Source organism: Canis lupus, chromosome 4, assembly GCF_048164855.1.
Source record: "Canis lupus baileyi chromosome 4, mCanLup2.hap1, whole genome shotgun sequence".
Classification (NCBI taxonomy): domain Eukaryota; kingdom Metazoa; phylum Chordata; class Mammalia; order Carnivora; family Canidae; genus Canis; species Canis lupus.
The window spans coordinates 38,484,965-38,496,656 of NC_132841.1; the positions used below are offsets into that span (position 1 = coordinate 38,484,965).

Below are 11,692 nucleotides of genomic sequence, written 5' to 3' on the forward strand. Positions count from 1 at the left end.
TTCCACGATGCAGAAAGCTTTATAAATCACCTTGGGTCAGGGAGGGAAGGAAGATTTCATAAAGCATGATTACTACTAGCAAAAATAAATTCGAAAACAAAACGGCACAGTTAAGTTTATTCCATGTAGTCATCATCTTGGCGGCTGCCACTCATGTGCCAGGCTCTGTTTTAGGACTTCCATGTGAATTAATTCATCTCTACCTCATTGCCTCTCCATAAGGGGGCACCTGCCATGTCACAGAGAAAACCAATGCCCATAATGGTGGAGTAATTACTTAAGTTCACACAGGTAGAAAGTGGCCAAGGCACACTTTGCACCCAAGTGCTCTGGCTCCAGAGCTTATGTTCTCAATCACACTACCTCGGCATAAAGCAGTGATGGCTGCCTCACCTTGCTGACAAGGTCTGGGGCCTGGTACTCCCTTAAAGGTGAGAATAGAGAAAGAAAAATGCCTAAAAATGGGGATCTTCCTCCAACCTCCTGACCATTTGTCCAAGCATGTGCCTTTCTGTAGGCGGTTATGAGGGAAATTCAAGAAGTCTGAGAAGAAGCTGGAAGGAAGGTAAGTGCAGTTGCCCCTCCCTTAAGGGTTTTACCGTGTAAGTCACATAAGAAGTAGTTATCTCATTGTTTTGTTTAAAAACAGAATGTCAAAAAAAATAAAAATAAAAAAATAAAAAAATAAAAACAGAATGTCTAAAACACCAGGACAGAAGAATAAAAATTTTGACAGACTCAAAAGGCTGGTCAGCTTTCACTTTGGAAGATGGAGAAACTGGGGCTGCTTTGAATAGTTAGGAGAGAGCACCTGTGAGCAGCTGATTCCCATGCCAGACTGTTGTGATGATCGGTCCACAGCTTGGAATCACAACCATTTCAGTCATCCAACTAAGTTCACATCTTCCAGATCCAGCCACACCAGCAGGGCAGATTCTGTGGATCGATTCACTGAACCTCCTCTGGCATGCCTTCCTACATCAGGGAGGCAGGAAAGCCAGAAACTGTTTCCCAGACTCCCTGGCAGCTCAGGTTCTGTCTTTAATCTGGGTCCACCACGATGATTCTTTCATGCTAGACCAGGAAGGTGAGAAAAGTAAGCACCTAGTGGAAGTCAGACATCTCAGATCTTGTGACAATCTTGGTGCCAGTGGAGTTCGGACCTTCCTGGGGAGCAGTAGTAGAGATTCTTGGTCCAGTCTCATTATGCCTGAAGGGCATCAGAGAGTGCAATGGGATTTCCTTTAAAATTATCTCATGGTGTAACTGGTGCTATGGTCTGAACGTTTTTTGTTCCCCCAAAATTCATTGTGTTGACATTTGGTATTAGGTATGGTGGGGCCTTTGGGAGGTGATTAGGTCATGAGGGTGGAGCCCTCGTGGATAAGATTAGTGCTCTTATAAAAGAGGCCCCACAGAGTTCCCTACCCCTTCTGTCATGTGAGGATGCAAGAAGTCTGCAACCTGAGAAAGCTCTTAGATCGACTGGCACCCTGATCTCAGGCTTCTAGTTTCCAGAACTGTGAGAAATAAACTCCCATTGTTTACAAATGACTTAGTCTGCAGTATTTTGCTGTAGCAGTTCAAATGGACTAAGAGAGAGGGTCTATCTTTTTTTTTTTTTTTAAGATTTTATTTATTTATTCATGAGACACACAGAGAGAGGCAGAGACATAGGCAGAGGGAGAAGCAGGCTCCATGCAGGGAGCCTGATGTGGGACTGGATCCCAGGACCCCAGGTCATGACCTGAGCCAAAGGTAGATGCTCAACCACTGAGTGACCCAGGTGCCCAGAGAGATGGATATATCTTATACCTACTTGTGTGCCTGCCTCACTCTATAGCATCTGAACATGCTTTCCTGGCCCTTCTAGAAATTCTAAGTGTCAGAGTAATGCTTGCTGCTATAATAGATAGACCTCTTAGTACTTCAGTGGCTTATTTCTCCTTTATGTCTAAAATGAAGGTTTCTGATCAGTAGGCAGCTTCCCTTCCAAGCAGTTCTTTAAGAACCCTGGCTTCTTCCATTCTCAACCTGTAGTCTGTAGGTTAAAGCGGTTGTCTTCGTGGAACGGATTAAGGTGAGGAGCGTGGCAGTTTTCACATGGCTGGCTTTTATGCACCAGGCTTAGGAGGGGAGCTTGTCACCACTGCTCATATCCCTTGGCTAGAACTCCATCGCTTGACCACACCTAAGTCCATGGTAGTTTTAAATGTAGCCTAGATGCGTGTTTTTAAAAAAAAGGGTGAAACACAGGTTTGGTGATTAGCTGGACAAGCTCTACAATATTCCTGAAAACCACTTCTGCTCTGTAATAAAGTCTGTTCTGCTTCAACAGGACTGGAGTTAGAGTTTGTGGTCTGTAAGCAAGAACCTTTTAATACCAGAGCCGCTTCATATTTTAAACTTGGCTCCCAGTGCTGTGTGATGGATGGAGGAGGGAGGGGAATAAAGATGTAATCTCTAGTCTATGTGTCTCTCAATTTCTCCCTGTAAATTAATGTCCTATCAGCCCCTTGACTCACATGTGTGCAATGATGCATACATACCTTACTACTCAGTATCTTTCCTATAGGTTTATACATACTCAAAAGCTTAGGGGGAATGCTTTTTGCTCTAGGAAAGTTAATTTCTCCAAGTGTTCTGCGTGGTCGAATCATGAACGATGCTGGGTCCCAGTCTACAGTCCCTTAACTGGACCCAGCACCCAATCGCTTAGTATTCGTGCTTCTTCTCCAAGAGGCTAAAGGATTCAACAAGTTATCGGGGACCAGCTACATAATTTGTGGAGCCCAGTGCAAAGTGAGAAGGTGGGGCACTGATTCAAAGAGCAGTGCTTTTGGGCAGCCCTGGTGGCTCAGCGGTTTAGCGCCGCCTTCAGCCCAGGGCGCGCAGTTCTGGAGACCCCGATCAAGTCCCACGCTGGGCTCCCTGCATGGAGCCTGTTTCTCCTTCTGCCTCTGTCTCTGCCTCTCTGTGTCTCTCTTTGAATAAAATCTTTAAAAACAAAAACAAAAAAGAGCAGTGCTTTTAAAGATATCAAAATATGAAGCTTTTTTTCCTTTATCCATGGTCTTTCTTTTGACTTGTCATGGTGGTTTTTATTTCCTTTTTTTTTTTTTTTGGTTTTTATTTCCCATTTAATGTTTAAATAAAGAAAAATTAAAATTCTATGTGATTAACATAAACAATATCATTCATTTTTATGTTGCGCAATGCTAATTTAAATACAAACCTAAGAACATCTTTTTAAAGACTTACGTATTTGTTCTAGAGAGACTGAGAGTGTACATGAGGCATGGGCAGAGAAGGAGAGTTTTAAGCAGACTCCGCATGGATGCAGGGCCCAAGGCAAGACTCAGTCTTATGACCCTGAAATCATGACTTGAGCCAAGACCAAGAGTCGGATGCTTAACCAACTGGGCCACCCAGGTGCCCCTGACCTAGAACATTTAGTACATATATGGAATTACCAAAACCACACAATTCCTATTTTGGGGCTTGTATGTGTCTATGTATTTTATTCTTCACAGAATGAAAGAAATGCTGCATGAAACTAATTCCACTGTTCTTTTTTCACTTCTTGAGATGTACCCATTCTTCCTGCCCTCTGTTCTGGGGTTTAATAATGAGTAAGGAAGGACTGAAGGGAAGATAAGCTTTGGGTTTCCTCAACTTTCCCTTTTTAATATCAATGATTGGCTAATGCAGAGAAGTACCATGAGTGAAAAAGGCTATGTGCTAAGTTTCTTTGGTGCCGTTTTTATTTTTTATTATTTTTTATTTTTTTATTTTTAATTTATGATAGGCACACAGTGAGAGAGAGAGGCAGAGACATAGGCAGAGGGAGAAGCAGGCTCCATGCACTGGGAGCCCGACGTAGGATTCGATCCCGGGTCTCCAGGATCGCGCCCTGGGCCAAAGGCAGGCGCCAAACCGCTGCGCCACCCAGGGATCCCAAAGTGCCGTTTTTAGATCACCATTGCCTTCTTTCTGCATTCAAAGCAAGGTCTGGTCCAAAAGGGAAGTGTGGCCTTTCTGGCTTTTTATTTTTAAATATTTTATTTATTCATTTGACAGAGAAATAGAGAGAGCCAGAGAGCACAAGCAGGGGGACTGGCAGGCAGAGGGAGAAACAGGCTCCCTACTGAACAGGGAGGCTGACTTGGGGCTCGATGCCGGGACTCTGGGATCATGACCTGAGCCAAAGGCAGACGCTTAACTGACTAGCCACCCAGGCGCCCCCTTTCTGGCTTTTAGCACCTCACTTACTCTGTCTTTGCCTTTGTGACACCTCGAACATGAAGCCTGGGAGCTTCTGGAGACTCAAAGCACATACAAGATAAGTAGGTTATGGGAGCCACATGGTAAGCTTCACAAATGCTTAATGTGAGGAGTGTAGCAGGGAAATGCAGTCAGGCACACTGCACATCTTCCCGCTGCCCAGGACTGTGCACCCATGAGAGCAGAGCCTCAAACCAGGCAGGGGGTGCTTCTGAGGGCGGCTGCGCAGGGAGCAGGCCCACCTTCCAACCTACGGAGCCGGCCCCGAAGCTGGGCTCTCGGGAGTCAGGCCACGAGGCTGATGCGGGCAGGGGAGCACCTTGGCAAGCAAGGCCTCTCTTCAGTCCTGCTTCGGGAGACTCTCTAGGTGCCTCTGTCCTCTCATTTTGCTTCCTGAATTCCCATCCTTGTGTGACAGACAGATTGGACTGGAAAGCTTGCTTCACTTACTTCATAAGATTAGCCCAAGGCGCTGGCAGATTCTCTTGAAACAATATGCCTCATAGAAAACCTAGGAAATGAAAAAGATCCTTTCTGGCCTCCTCTTTGCAACCAGGAAGGCTATTGATGAAATCAAATGGCCAGAGAGGGAGAAGCCCGGGGGGTGGGGTGGTGGGGGGGTGGGGGGGTGGGTAGGAGGTTGAGGCAGCCCCCCGGGGAGAGGGCATAGCAAGGCACCACCAACGCGGAAAGCTCTGTCAGACTTTCTGTCCGTGGCGATCAACCGCACACACACCTCTTGGGCGAGTCTGGTTTCAGCTCTGATTTTAAGTAACTAGGTCGCTCAAAGGTACTCATCAAAATTTCCCAGGCCTATGTATGAATTTAAAACCACTCCACACACTCAGAAACATCTAGGCATTAATGATGATTGGAAGCCGACCCTGGCATCTCTGAGGAGCAGCAGCAGACTGTTAGCTAACAACCAGTTGTCTGGTTTGTTCCTTTGGGTCGACATACTTTATATGTCTCATTTAATTTCAAATATATATATAAAAAGACAATTGACTCTTTTTAATGCTCTTTCCTATAACTATCTTTCTATCTACTTGCCTTCTATTTCAACTGTGATCAGCATTTTTCTTTCCATCCCACTGCACACTATTATAAGATGTACTAATTGAAACTCTGTTATGAGAGAAGTAACACTGGTATTGAAGACCTACTGTGTGTTAGAGCCTTAGCCAGATGCTTCTATGCACACCATTTCATTGAATTTTTAGCTTAGCTATGATGTGAGGGCAATTGTTCCCATTTAAAAAAAAAACTTTTTATTTTGTGGTAATTATAGATTCACATGCAGTCGGAAGGAATAATACAAAGAAATCCCATGTATTCATTCCTCAGTTTTCCCCGATGAAAACATCTTGCAAAACTAAGTACAATATCCCAATCAGGATTGACATAAATAGAATCCACCCATCTCTTCCAATTTCCCCAGTTTTACTTGCACTATTCATGTGTGTGTGTGCGTGTGTGTGTGCATTTTTAGTTTTATGTAGTCTCATCATAGGCCTAGATTTATGCATTCATCTTCACAGTCAAGATGCAGATTGCAGATCCATCACCCCAAGGATCCCTTCTGCTGCCCTTTTAAATCACATCTACATCCTTCCTTCCTCCATCTTAACTCCTTTGGCAACCTTGAATTTGTTCTCTATTTCCGTAATTTGGTCACTTCAAGAATATTATTGTATTAGGTGGGGTTCTCCAGAGACATAGAACCAGTAGGGTATATAATATGTATGCATATACACATACCTCATCACACACACACACACACACACACACACAAAGAGATTTATTATAAGGAATTGGTTCACATGTCAGCAAGCAAGAGACCCAGTAGAGTCTATGGTGTCACTGTAATTTGAATGTTTGTCAAGCTGAAGATCCAGAACGGGCTGATGTTTTAGTTTGCATCCAAAGGCAGGAAAGAACCCATTTCTAAGCTCAAGGCAGCAGGGCAGGAGTTCCCTCTCACTCACAGGCATGTTGGCCTTTTTAGTCCCATCCAGGCCCTCAGCTGGATAAGCCACTCACACTGGGGAAGATAATACTCTGCCTTACTCAGGCTACCAATTCTAATGTCAATCTCATTCAGAAACACTCTCACAGAAATATCCAGAATAATACTTGACCAAATATCAGAGCACCCCATGGCCCAGTCAAGTTGATATACAAAGTTAATCATCACAATTATACAAATATAGTCATATATTAGGTAAACACTGGAGACTTTTTTTTTCAATCAGCATAATTCTCTCAAGATTCATCCACCATTACTTCATGATGAACTATTCACCAATATTTCATTCCTTTTTATTGCTGACTAATATTACATGGCATGGATTCAGCTTCATTAGGAGGGAAAGACAAATTAAAGCCACAATTAAAGCCAATCAGAATGGCTAAAATAAAAACCAGTGGTCATACCAAAGGCTGATGGGGATGCAGAGAAACTGGATCACTCCTATGTTCCTGAATATAAAATGAAATGTGAAATGGACTGCCACTCTTGAAGATGTGCTGGAAAACTAAACATGAAGTTACCATGCAACCCAGCAATTGTACTCTGGGACACTTATCCCCAAGAAGTAGAAATTTATGTTCACATGAAACATAAATGGGTTCGCAATGGGTTTGCCTCCAGAACACAGGTGTCATGAAAACCACCGCTAAACCTAAACCAAAATGGGAAAGGAAAAGACTCACATCAACATCGTCATCATTGGACACGTAGATACAGGCAAGTCTACCACTACTGGCCATCTGATCTACAAATGTGGTGGGATCGACAAAAGAATTATCGAAAAATTTGAGAAGGAGGCTGCTGAGATGGGAAAAACCTCCTTCAAGTATGCCTGGGTCTTGGATAAACTGAAAGCTGAACGTGAACGTGGTATTACCATTGATATCTCCCTGTGGAAATTCGAGACCAGCAAGTATTATGTGATCATCATTGATGCCCCAGGACACAGAGACTTTATCAAAAACATGATTACAGGCACATCTCAGGCTGACTGTGCTGTCCTGATTGTTGTTGCTGGTGTTGGTAAATTTGAAGCAGGTATCTCCAAGAATGGGCAGACCCGTGAGCATGCCCTTCTGGCTTACACACTGGGTGTAAAACAACTAATTGCTGGTGTTAACAAAATGGATTCCACTGAACCACCCTACAGCCAGAAGAGATACGAGGAAATCGTTAAGGAAGTCAGCACCTACATTAAGAAAATTGGCTACAACCCCGACACAGTAGCATTTGTGCCAATTTCTGGTTGGAATGGTGACAACATGCTGGAGCCAAGTGCTAACATGCCTTGGTTCAAGGGATGGAAAGTCGCCCGTAAAGATGGGAATGCCAGTGGAACCACACTGCTTGAAGCTCTGGCTTGCATTCTGCCACCAACTCGTCCAACTGATAAGCCCTTGTATCTGCCCCTCCAGGACGTCTACAAAATTGGTGGTATTGGTACCGTCCCAGTGGGTAGAGTGGAGACTGGTCTTAAGGCTGGCATGGTGGTCACCTTTGCTCCAGTCAATATTACAACTGAAGTAAAGTCTCTTGAAACGTACCATGAAACTTTGAGTGAGGCTCTTTCTGGAGACAACGTGGGCTTCAGTGTCAAGAACGTATCTGTCAAAGATGTTTGTTGTGGCAGTGTGGCTGGTGACAGCAAAAATGACCCACCCACCAATGGAAGCAGCTGGCTTCACGGCTCAGGTGATTAGCCTGAACCATCCAGGCCAAATCAGTGCTTGATATGCACCTGTGCTGGATTGTCACACAGCTCACATTGCTTGCAAGTTTGCTGAGCTGAAGGAAAAGATAGATTGTCCTCTGGAAAAAAGCTGGAAGATGGTCCCAAGTTCTTGAAATCTGTGGATGCTGCCATTGTTGATATGGTTCCTGGCAAACCTCTGTGTGTTGAGAGCTTCTCTGACTATCCTCCTCTGGGCCGTTTTGCTGTTCGTGACATGAGACAGTCGGTTGCTGTGGGTGTCATCAAAGCAGTGGACAAGAAGGCAGCTGGAGCTGGCAAAGTCACCAAGTCTGCCCAGAAAGCTCAGAAGGCTAAATGAATATTATCCCTAATACCTGCCACCCCAGTCTTAATCAGTGGTGGAAGAACAGTATCAGAGCTGTTTGTGTCAATTGGCCATTTAAGTTTAATAGTAAAAGACTGGTTAATGATAACAATGCATCATAAAACCTTCAGAAGGAAAGGAGAATGTTTTGTGAACCATTTGTGTTTTTTTGTTTTTTGTTTTTTGTTTGTGCGTGTGTGGCAGTTTTAAGTTATTAGTTTTTAAAATCAGTACTTTTTAATGGAAACAACTTGACCAAAAATCTGTCACAGAAATTTTTTTTATAATAAATTTCTTTCTTTTTTTTTTAATTTTTATTTATTTATGATAGTCACAGAGAGAGAGAGACAGAGACAGAGACACAGGCAGAGGGAGAAGCAGGCTCCATGCACCGGGAGCCCGATGTGGGATTCGATCCCGGGTCTCCAGGATCACGCCCTGGGCCAAAGGCAGGCGCTAAACCACTGCGCCACCCAGGGATCCCATAATAAATTTATTTCTTATTGGTGTTCAATTTGCCAACTTACAGAATAACACCCGGTGCTCATCCCCTCAAGTGCCCCCCTCAGTGCCCGTCACCCAGTCACCCCCACCCCCCGCCCTCCTCTCCCCATCACCACCCCCAGTTCATTTCCCAGAGTTAGGAGTCTCTATGTTCTGTCTCCCTTTCTGATATTTCCCACACATTTCTTCTCCCTTCCCTTATATTCCCTTTCACTATTATTTATATTCCCCAAATGAATGAGAACATATAATGTTTGTCCTTCTCCGATTGACTGACTTCACTCAGCATAATACCCTCCAGTTCCATCCACGTTGAAGCAAATGGTGGGTATTTGTCGTTTCTAATGGCTGAGGAATATTCCATTGTATACATAGAGCACATCTTCTTTATCCATTCATCTTTCGATGGACACCGAGGCTCCTTCCACAGTTTGGCTATTGTGGACATTGCTGCTAGAAACATCGGGGGGGGGGGGGGGCAGGTGTCCTGGCATTTCATTGCATCTGTATCTTTGGGGTAAATCCCCAACAGTGCAATTGCTGGGTTGTAGGGCAGATCTAGTTTTAACTCTTTGAGGAACCTCCACACAGTTTTCCAGAGTGGCTGCACCAGTTCACATTCCCACAAACAGGGCAAGAGGGTTCCCTTTTCTCTGCATCCTCTCCAACATTTGTGGTTACCTGCCTTGTTAATGTTCCCCATTCTCACTGGTGTGAGGTGGGATCTCATTGTGGTTTTGATTTGTATTTCCCTGATGGCCAGTGATGCAGAGCATTTTCTCATGTGCATGTTGGCCATGTCTATGTCTTCCTCGGTGAGATTTCTCTTCATGTCTTTTGCCCATTTCATGAGTGGATTGTTTGTTTCTTTGCTGTTGAGTTTACTAAGTTCTTTATAGATCTTGGAAACTAGCCATTTATCTGATACGTCATTTGCAAATATCTTCTCCCATTCTGTAGGTTGTCTTTTAGTTTTGTTGACTGTATCCTTTGCTGTGCAAAAGCTTCTTATCTTGATGAAGTCCCAATAGTTCATTTTTGCTTTTGTTTCTTTTGCCTTCGTGGATGTATCTTGCAAGAAGTTACTGTGGCCGAGTTCAAAAAGGGTGTTGCCTGTGTTCTCCTCTAGGATTTTGATGGAATCTTGTCTCACATTTAGATCTTTCATCCATTTTGAGTTTATCTTTGTGTATGTTACAGAATTTTGAGACCCATTAAAACAAAAGTTTGATGAGAAAAAAAAAAACATAAATGGACACAGATGTTCACAGAAGCTTTATTCCTGGTAGCCAAGAACTGGAAACAACTTAGAGTCTTTTAACAGGTGAATGATTGCTCCCATTTTATTGATAAGCAATCTGAGGCTTAGAGAAGATAAATAGTATGTCCAACATCCCAGAGCTGGAAGGTGACAGTCAGATGAAACCTTGCTTTAAAGGCTGTGCTCATTTTTCAGGGTGAGGCATCTATGATCATGATATTGGCCTTGATTCTTTGTGAGGGTCTGCTATGTCTTCTGAATCAAAGAACTTCATATATTATAATGCATTTGCAAAATTCTCTTGCCCTGAGTCCTGGTACCTATTAACTAAAGTATTAGATTGATCGGAATACATTATTCTTGACAGGACAAGGTAAAGTTTTCATACTTAGCATCCTTTCAGCTTTCTTCTGGAGCATCTACTTCTTTAATATCATCCTTTTGTGTATTTAGAATTTTCCTCTCTTCCTATGTCCCTATTTTCTATTGGTCCATGAACTACTTGGGGCAAAGGGATTTTCCTTCCTCATCCCAGCATGGCTAAGGAGGGACACATAGACTGGAGTTCATAAATGTGGACTGAAAGAACAATGTTTTGCAGTGTCTATTCTGTAATGATACAGTTAACCACAGGTCCTCTGTCATTCACATATACGCCACTCTGCAGTGGGAGGCAGTATGGTCAAGTTCAGAGTGCCGGTCTGGGGATAGCTGCCTATGGATAAATCCCACAAGATCCCCGAACCTGCCGAGATGAGATACCTTTCCCCTGTGTGCTCAGTTTGCCTCAGCAAAATGATGTAATGAAAGAGCCTCCCTCGGGCAGCCCGGGTGGCTCAGCGGCTTAGCGCCACCTTCAGTCCAGGGCCTGATCCTGGAGACCAGGGATCAAGTCCCACGTCAGGCCCCCTGCTTGGAGCCTGCTTCTCCCTCTGCCTGTGTCTCTGCCTCTCTCTCTCTCCTCTGTTTCTCGTGACTAAGTAAATAAAATCTTAAAAAAAAAAAAAAAAAGACTCGAGTGAAGGGCAGCTGTAAAAGATAAACCTGGAAAAGTAGGCTGGAGGCCTCGAATACTAGCCTAGGGAGTCTATTTAAAAAAAAAGAAAAGAAAAGAAAAAAAGAAAGAGCCTCCCTCAAGAGAAAGTTGTTACAAAGATGTAAGCATTTAGCCCAGGGCCTGGCACAGAATACGATTAGCTATCATTATTTTTATACCAAAGAAGAGAAAGAAAAATTGGCAATGTTGTCAAGACAGACAGGGACAAAAGGAAGATTCAGAGAAGTAGCTTAGGGGACGCAATAAAGTAGTTTAATGAGGCAAGACCCATTAGAGAGCTCAAAAACTGCAGAGACCATTTTCAGAGGCACACACAACAGATCTCGGAATTCCCGTTGGAGACTCAGTCGTTTGTTAGCCCTCTCCACGTCACAGCTGGCGGCTCCAGCAGGCATTTGGGAAAATTCACTGGTCAGGATGCCACAGAGAAAATGGTACGAGCTGGGAGATACCTATTATGATTTTGCTTAACTAGCCCAAGTGGGGAAAACGAGGCT

General features: G+C 43.8%; 1 pseudogene; it reads left to right on the forward strand.

The window, feature by feature from the left end:
- The first annotated feature begins 6,963 nt into the window (after positions 1 to 6,963).
- On the forward strand, positions 6,964 to 8,614 carry LOC140631552 (elongation factor 1-alpha 1 pseudogene; annotated as a pseudogene).
- Positions 8,615 to 11,692: the final 3,078 nt, after the last annotated feature.